This window comes from Protobothrops mucrosquamatus, unplaced genomic scaffold (genome assembly GCF_001527695.2).
Source record: "Protobothrops mucrosquamatus isolate PMUCROS unplaced genomic scaffold, P.Mucros_1.0 scaffold4152, whole genome shotgun sequence".
Classification (NCBI taxonomy): Eukaryota; Metazoa; Chordata; class Lepidosauria; order Squamata; family Viperidae; genus Protobothrops; species Protobothrops mucrosquamatus.
This window is the reverse complement of record NW_015390079.1, coordinates 207,398-216,735: the sequence shown is the minus strand read 5'-3', so window position 1 is coordinate 216,735 and position 9,338 is coordinate 207,398.

Genomic DNA, 9,338 nt, shown 5'->3' with positions numbered 1-9,338 from the left:
ATTTATTGCTTGATAAGCATGAAAAGGCCCAAATTGCAAAGATTAATGCAACATGGTTATTTAAATCATGCACATTCCACCGTACTTGTGCAATAAAAATCTCAAACACCCCCACCCCCCCACCCCCATTTATTTATTAAATTTTTTAAATCATGCATTATATAATTCACTTAATTTTCTGGTTGCACAGACCACACCGCTCAGTAAAGCTGATCCCCTTGGCATCATTTGCACAGCTTGCTAGCATGTAATATGGTTGGCGACTTGGCAGTTCAAGGTGCCAATTTCAGAACAGCAACAGCAACTCTAGGCAGCCAACATAACACAATATTTTTTTGTTTAAAACATACATCCCTTTTAAGCAAAGATTCCTAGCTTTTTAAAACTGAGTTGTTCAATTATTTTGCACAGACTTCTATCAACAGCTCAGTTGAGGATTTGGTAAAATAAAAAAAATTACTAGTTCTTTGACTGTATAATTGCTTAAAGGGCAGAGGCATAATCAACTTTAAACGTCTTTTATCTATTGAAATTCTTAAAACGTACATTGACCGGAAAGAAATTAAATCTTTTTTTATAAGATAGCTGTGCTCTCTCTCATTCTTTTTCATTCATTCATTTAAGATAAATCGGTTTTTGATAAAGGGGAGGGGCTATCTCAGACCGTTACAAATTTCATCAAGGAGAGGAAAACATTTCTTTATAGAGGCACTATGGCTTAAAAAGTACTGAAAACAGAATAAAGTTCCAGCTATAGCAATAACAGCTTGTAGGCAAGTGAATCATTGCACCAGCAGAATGGATAAAGAAGTACAGATTGGGCGAGACCTGGCTTAAAAACAGTAACTGTGAGAGGGACCTTGGAGTCCTAGTGGATAATCACTTAACCATGAGCCAGCAGTGTGCAGCAGCAGCCAAAAAAGCTAATACAATCCTGGGTTGTACAAACAGAGGCATAAAGAGTACAGAGAAGAGCAACAAAGATGATTAGGGGACTGGAGGCTAAAACATATAAGGAACGGTTGCTGGAATTGGGTATGTCTAGTTTAGTGAAGAGAAGGACGAGGGGGGACATGATAGCAGTCTTCCAATATCTCAGGGGCTGCCACAAAGAAGAGGGAGTCAAGCTATTTTCCAAAGCGCCTGAAGGCAGGACAAGAAGCAATGGGTGGAAACTAACCAAAGAGAGAAGCAACCTAGAACTAAGGAGAAACTTCCTGACAGTTAGAAAAAATAACCAGTGGAACAACCTGCCTCCAGAAGCGGTGAATGCGCCAACACTGGAATTTTTTAAGAAGAAACTGGACAGCTATTTGTCCGAAATGGTATAGGGTTTCCTGCCTGAGCAGGAGGTTGGACTAGATGACCTCCAAGGTCCCTTCCAACTTTATCATTATTATTATTAGTAGTAGTAGTACCGCTTTATAAAACCCTAGTGAGACCACACCTGGAATACTGCAACCAATTTTGGTCACCATACAGCAAAAAAGATGTTGAGACTTTGGAAAAAGTTCAGAGAAGAGCAACTAAAATGATCAAAGGCCTGGAGACTAAAACATACGAAGAACGGCTGCAGGGCTTGGGTTTGGCTAGTCTAAAGAAAAGAAGAAATAAGGGAGACATGATAGCAGTATTCCAGTATTTGAGGGGCTGCCACAAAGAAGAGGGGGTCAAATTATTCTCCAAAGCACCAGAGGGCAGGACAAGAAACAATGGTTGGAAATTGACCAAAGAGAGAAGCAACCTGGAATTAAGGAGAAACTTCCTGACAGTGAGGACAATTAACCAGTGGAACAGCTTGCCTTCAGAAACTGGAGGTTTTTTAAGAAGAGACTGGACAATCACTTGTCTGAAATGGTATAGGTTCTCCTGCTTGAGCAGGGGGCTGGACTAGAAGACCTCCAAGGTCCCTTCCAGCTCTATTCTATTCTATTCTATTCTATTCTATTCTATTCTATTCTATTCTATTCTAATTCGAACCAATTTGGCACATTGTAAAGGCCTCTGCGGGTTAGATGAAGAAAAACCACAGACTAGTGGTACTATGAGATTTGAAAAGGTATGAAAACGTAAAGCATTTTCATTTTGAAGCTGAGCAGCCCTTAACAATTTTGCTGTTATGTCAAACACATCTGACTACAGCCTCTCTATTTAATTCATAAGTCACCTATCACGAATGTAGCATTCTGTGAAGATCAGATAAATCTGATTCTGCCTCCCTTGCTGTAAGGATTATGGAGAGGATGTTAAAATATATGAAATATTCAAACACCCCAATCTTATTTCTATAACCATGGCTGGTTTAACCATGACTAAATCAGCCCAAATTGGCGACATTTGTATAATATCTTGTCATAAACCATAGTTTGTGAGCCATAATGCTTTGTGTTCGTATGATTCTCTAAGCTACAAAAAAGCAAATCAGTGGTTGATATATGTTCCACGGTCTTAGTAGTTCTACAAGAATGCCATTATAAGAATAATGATGAGAGAAGCAACCTAGAACTAAGGAGAAACTTCCTGACAGTTAGAACAATTAACCAGTGGAACAACCTGCCTCCAGAAGCGGTGAATGTGCCAACACTGGAAGTTTTTAAGAAAAAACTGGACAGCCATTTGTCCGAAATGGTATAGGTTTCCTGCCTGAGCAGGGCGTTGGACTAGATGACCTCCAAGGTCCCTTCCAACTTTATCATCATTATTATTATAAAAAGTAGGATTATTCTTAAAAAGAATAAAAAAAACGGGGAGGAAAAGTTGTTAACTTGCATGACCCCAAATTTTTATTTGAACTGGGATTATATTTTTCTGTCCAATTCTTTTATACTTTCCTCTGGACCGCTACATTCATACATATAAATACCTTAAAAACAATTCGCACAAAACGTCTCTGATGTTCATGAATTGAAGCGGCCTGTCATTTTTCAGTGTGAGCCTTGAGCAGAAAAAAGGTGCAGCTGCTTTAACAGTGGCATTAATGGACTCTTTAAAGCAGCTCTAATTTCCATGCTCCCCTAGAATAATTTCATACTTCGTTAATGGTCGTTAGCGAGAGGTGCTGTGCTGATGTCAGACTAAACATACTGCTACCTAATTGCTTTATAAGCCCTACTTAATAGTACAACTGCGAACTGTATCTGCAGCAACCTTTGGCTCATCTTCTAATTCCTGGATTTTTTTATTCTTTTGAGAAGATTCTCAGTCATCCAAATAGAGTTGTCTGAAAATTGAATCACGGCAATTGGACTTCTTTTTTGTTAATTTGAGATATTTCTCTGCTCATCCTCAATCTGAGCAATTTGGCCAGGTGGAGAGTCATCGGAATGTAACAATTCCTCCTGGAATTGGTTGGAAGTAGTTGCTGGAATTGGGTATGTCTAGTTTAACGAAGAGAAGGACGAGGGGTGATATGATAGCAGTCTTCCAGTATCTCAGGGGTTGCCCCAAAGAAGAGGGAGTCAAGCTATCCTCCAAAGCGCCTGAAGGCAGGACAAGAAGCAACGGATGGAAACTGACCAAGGAGAGAAGCAACCTAGAACTAAGGAGAAATTTCCTGACAGTTAGAACGATTAATCAGTGGAACAACCTGCCTCCAGAAGCGGTGAATGCTCCAAAAAAGAAGAGATTGCACAGCCATTTGTCTGAAATGGTATAGGGTTTCCTGCCTGAGCAGGGGGTTGGACTAGAAGACCTCCAAAGTCCCTTCCAACTCTGTTATTCTATTCTATTCTATTCTATTCTATTCTATTCTATTCTATTCTATTCTATTCTATTCCATTCCATTCCATTCCATTCCATTCTCTTGCACCAAAACTCACTACCTCGCAGTGAAAATGAACTCAATAAGCCCATTCTTCTTTCCTTCTGAAATCAGACTTTAGTTAACCCAGAATACAGGCACCCCTATGGTAATAGAGAAAGACCAGTGTTATGTTTGAAAAATGACGGTACTGCCTCTCAGATGATATGAAACCACAGGATGGTTGAGCAATAATGTGAAGCTATCAACTGGTTTAGAAAGTTGAGTCAAAGCAAATTTATCCGGCATTGTGTGCACGTTGGCAATAAGTCCATTTCAAATAAAAGAGTGGATGCATTAGGGAACGTAAAACTAATATACCATTTCCCACTATCCTAGCCAAAGATGAAGGCATAGAAGCCTTTAATAAAAAGTTCATATAAATCCACTGAATTTGGATAGATACAAGGTTGGCTTGTTGCTAAGGGAGCTGATAAGTACCTGTGGGTTGATACCATCTTTGGGAGAAACTTCCATTAAATTTAGTGTAGCTGGTTTCTGAATAGAGACGCAAAGGAATATACTTCCAAACATTTTTTTAAAAGTGCTTTCCCCTTACCGTGTAGTGAATCTTCTTACATTTCCATCAGTCGCTTGCCAGATTGGCCCAATCAGTGGTATTTAACGTGGCTAGACTCTTTGTCTGATGGTTGACGCTTTAGCAGAAGACGTCCGTGCTCAAAAATGACTTGAGCTAGAATAAAAAAAATCAACTGAGTGCCAATTTCTGTCCAATAACTAAAATAGTTCATAGGATTGTCCACCTGGATTTGACATTTTTCTATCTTTCCATTAACTATGACAATTTAAAAGCATATTTTGCAGTGCTGGCCGGGGTGGGCATGGGAAATGTTGAGGCTTCTGGATTTACAGCACATGGATACAAGCCAATGGTTTGTTGGGTGCAGCCAAAGTCCTTGAAATAGATCTAACCTTGAGAAATTAGCTTAAACAGTCAAAAAAACCCAGCCAGGCAAAATTTAACTCCTCGCCTTTTTTGCACTAGTTTTCGTGCTCTTTTTTCCAAGCATTCAAACTATTCTACAGGTCGTCCTAGACTTACAACGGTTCATTTAGTGCCCATTCAAAGTTACAACAGCACTGAAAAATGTGACTTATGACCGTTTTTCGCATTTACGACCGTTGCAGCCTCCCCATGGTCATGTGATCAAAATTCAGGCGCTTGGCAACGGGTTCATATTTATGACACTTGCCATGTCCCGTGATCCTGTGATCCCCCCTTTTCAAACTTCTGACAAGCAAAGTCAACGGGGAAGCCACATTCACATAACAACCGTGTTACTAACTTAGTAACTGCAATGATTCACTTAACAAATGTGGCAAGAAAAGTCATAAAGTGGGGCAAAACTCACTTAATAAATGTTTCATTTAACATCATCAATTTTGAGTTCAGTTGTGATCCTAAGTCGAGAACTTCATTTATTCCAGTGGTGGCGAACCAATGGCACGGGTGCCAGAGGCGGCACTCAGAGCCCTCTCTATGGGCACGCGTGCCGTCACCCCAGTCCTAGGCCTTCAGCTGGGTTTTATAAAACCTTTTCGCTTTAGGCCTCCGCCGCCATGTGCAAAAAAAAAAAAGGTTCAATTAATCAGTCAATTTCAACTTCTCGCTAAAAAAAAAAGATCTTGCAAAGTTGGAATTGATTGATTGAACTTTTTAGTCCCACCCAGTCTGCCATTACCATCGCAGCCACGCCTAGCCAATGGGCCACACCCAGCCAATGGGCCACACCCACCTGGCACCCGACGATGCATAAGTGGGTTTTGAGTTGCAGTTTGGGCACTCAGTCTCTAAAAGGTTTGCCATCACTGATTTATTCTACTTCCCAGTGTGGGAAGTCAGCCCCCCCCCCGAGAAGGAAATATTAAAAGGGCACAAAAATATATTTCCTCAAAGGATCTTAAAGAGGCAGAGAAGCATGCCCAATTTTCTTAAAAGCCCCGAGTCTCCCTCCCCCGAGCAGAAACCAGCCCTGTACAAATGCAGATATAAATAATCCAGGAAGGCTGGAGGCCCCCAGCTAGAAGATTAAGAAGACAAAGATACCTAAAATCTACATACCCCACCCAAACTCTAAGACAGGACATAATAAGATTAACCCACAGATGTCAAAGGGCACACCCAGACTCAGGTCAGAATACATGACACAGGAAATACAAAGCTTCAAACAGGAACAGGAAACAACTCCAAACAAAAGGCTCCAGAGGGTATAAAACCCCACTCCCTACATGTGCTCTCTCTCTTTTCTTCCCGAACCATCTTTCTGTCTGGCTCTCCTCTTTAATAAACTGCAACATTCTTTCTAAAGCAGTCGCCATGTTGTTTATTCCCGGCTTGGACTGAACCATGACGAAGACTTTTCCTTCAACACTAGCAAGAGTTACCCATTTTTCTTGCACGGCAGTTTCAAAGGTTGAGATCAGAAAGTGATTAAACCTCCCCTCCCTTTGCTTAAACCATTAATAATAATAGTAATAGTAAAGTTGGAAGGGACCTTGAAGGTCATTTAGTCCAACCCCCTGCTCAGGCAGGAAACCCTGTACCAGCAGTTCTCAACCTATGGGTCGCAACCCATTTGGGGTCGATCGACCATTTCACGGGGGTCGCCAAGCAAGGCTGTCCGCCATTTTTTTCCCCTTTTCCGGCGGGTGCCTTACCTCCCTTGAGCTGGGCCAGCTAGTGGTCGGCCTGCTCCGTCTCTGCCGCTTGCCAGCTACGCCTCGACCAGCGCAGGGGGCGGAACCACGCATGTGCGGCGCTCCCGGGCAGGGAAAGTCCTCGACTTATGACCGGTTTAGTCCTCGACTTACGACCGGTTTAGTCCTCGACTTACGACCGGTTGGGGGTCGCGCCATTAAAAAGGTTGAGAACCACTGCCCTATACCATTTCGGACAAATGGCTGTCCAATCTCTTCTTAAAAACTTCCAGTGTTGGAGCATTCACCGCTTCTGGAGGCAGGTTGTTCCACTGGTTAATTGTTCTCACTGTCAGGAAGTTTCTCTTTAGTTCTAGATTGCTTCTCTCCTTGATTAGTTTCCACCTGTTGCTTCTTGTCCTGCCCTCAGGTGCCTTGGAAAATAGCTTGACTCCCTCTTCTTTGTGGCAGCCCCTGAGATATTGGAAGACTGCTATCATGTCCCCTCTCGTCCTTCTCTTCATTAAACTAGACATACCCAATTCCAGCAACCATTCCTTATATGCTTTAGCCTCCAGTCCGCTAATCATCTTTGTTACAACAGAGGTGTCCCACCTTGGCAACTGTAAGACCCGTGGACTTCAACTCCCAGAATTCCCCAGCTAGCTATGTCCACGTGTCTTAAAGTTACCAAGTTTGGACAACCCCTGATTTATAGATAATACAGTATAAGAGAAAAACCATGTTAGTCTATGGTAGCAAAAAAAAAAATCCAGGAGTCTGGCAACACCGTTTCCAGCCAACAAATATTGTTTAAAGGCATAAGATAAACAGTTGGGTTGGAAGAAGGAGAAGTAGGACTGTATTTTGTACAAATCACATAATGCTGCTACCTCATATTTTTGCTGCAACAACTTTGTCATAGGCCCAAAGTCACCAAGCTGACTTTCAGACCTGGTCACCTGTTTTTTATCAGCCTGAGGAAATTCAGTAAATACAATAAGGAATACAATGATGCTTCTAAGAAAAACTGGGGGGAGGGGGCATCTTATTGCGGTCTAATATTTGCAGGTGTTCATGTATGGGTGTATAAACATATATGCTTGTATGTGCATATAAAAGGAAGTGGCCTCTTCCCAAAACGGATCTGCTCAGTAAGGGTGGAGTATTTTCAATAGTCGCAGAAGGTTGAATACACTGGAAAAAGAAAACAGACCACTGGGAATGGAGTCTGCTGCAGATGGGCATAGCGAGCAGGTGGGACTTTGAATAATATGAAACTTCCCTTTCTGGAGTGAATCATTTTTCATCTGGGGTACGCGCGCATGTTTTTGTTTTGGCACAGTCCAAAAGTTAATATATTTCCTCTGAGTCTGATGGAAATTTCCCAAAGATCATAACTGCTGATAGAGTTGGGACTTCTTTTTTTTATTGTATTTGTCTGCACAACAATCTGGTGTGTTTGAGAGAGAAAGAGAGAGAGAGGGATGCTTTGTTTTATTTAATAAAAAAAAATATAGAAAGCTGTCTTTAAGTGCTTTTTGAAAAATACTGTAGATGGGGCCGGTTCATAGATTTGGCATACAAGCGCAGAAATTGTTTTGCAGATCTCGGGAGTCATCGGCACCACCCACCCACCCACCCGGCACGTGCTTGTGATGTTTCTGCTGATTATTTACTCAAATCCCTTCTGAAAATCGTCTCCCTCTGCTGGGCTGATCCAGGGCCAGCCTGAATGCCACGTTGAAGCAGCTGAGCCCAAGGAAAACAAACAAAACCATTTGATGAAATGCTGGGTTTCTAATTCCTGAAGCCTTCACAAGGAAAGAGAAGGCAAGGAAGAGACCAAAGCTTTCAGATCTTTCCCAAATTCCTGATAGCCACGAAGGCACGCGTTTCGTTCAATGGATATTCATAGCACCTTCTGATGCTTTAGATCCGGGGGGGGGCCCTTCAAATTTGGCCCTTTTATGACTCGTGGACTTCAACTCCCAGAATTCCTGAGCCAGCATGGCTCAGTTTGGAAACCTCTCTCTTTCCCCTCAGCATGGCTGGCTGAGGAATTCTGGGAGTTGAAGTCCACGATTCATAAAAGGGCCAAGTTCGAAGACCCCCTGCTTTAGATTTATTAAGCCTGGAGTCAGAAAATGAGTCAGTCCTCGGCTTACCACCGCAATTGAGCCCCAAGTATCTGTTGCTAAATGAGACGTTTGTTAAGTGAGTTTTGCCCCGTTGAGCAACCTTTCTTACCACCGTTGTTAAGTGAATCACTGCAGATGTGAATTTAGCGTTAAGTCAGCGGTTCTCAACCTATGGGTCGCGACCCCATTTGGGGTCGATCGACCATTTCACGGGGGTCGCCAAGCAAGGCTGTCCGCCATTTTTTTCCCCCTTTTCCGGCGGGTGCCTTACCTCCCTTGAGCTGGGCCAGCTGGTGGTCGGCCTGCTCCGTCTCTGCCACTTGCCAGCTACGCCTCGGCCGGCGCAGGGGGCGGAACCACGCATGTGCGGCGCTCCCGGGCAGGGAAAGTCCTCGACTTACGACCAGTTGGGTAGTCCTCGACGTACGACCGGTTTAGTCCTCGACTTACGACCAGTTTAGTCCTCGACTTACGACCGGTTGGGGGTCACGGCATTAAAAAGGTTGAGAACCACTGCGTTAAGTGAACCTGGCTTCCCCATTGACTTTGCTTGTCAGGAGGTCACCAAAGGGGATCACGTGACCCCGGGACACTGCAACCGTCATAAATATGAGTCAGTTGCCAAGCGTCTGAATTTTGATCGTGTGAGCCTGCTGCAAAAGCCCTAAGTGTGAAAAATGGTCATAAGAGACTTTTATCAGTGCCGTTGTAACTTCGAACGGTCACTAAATGAACTGTTA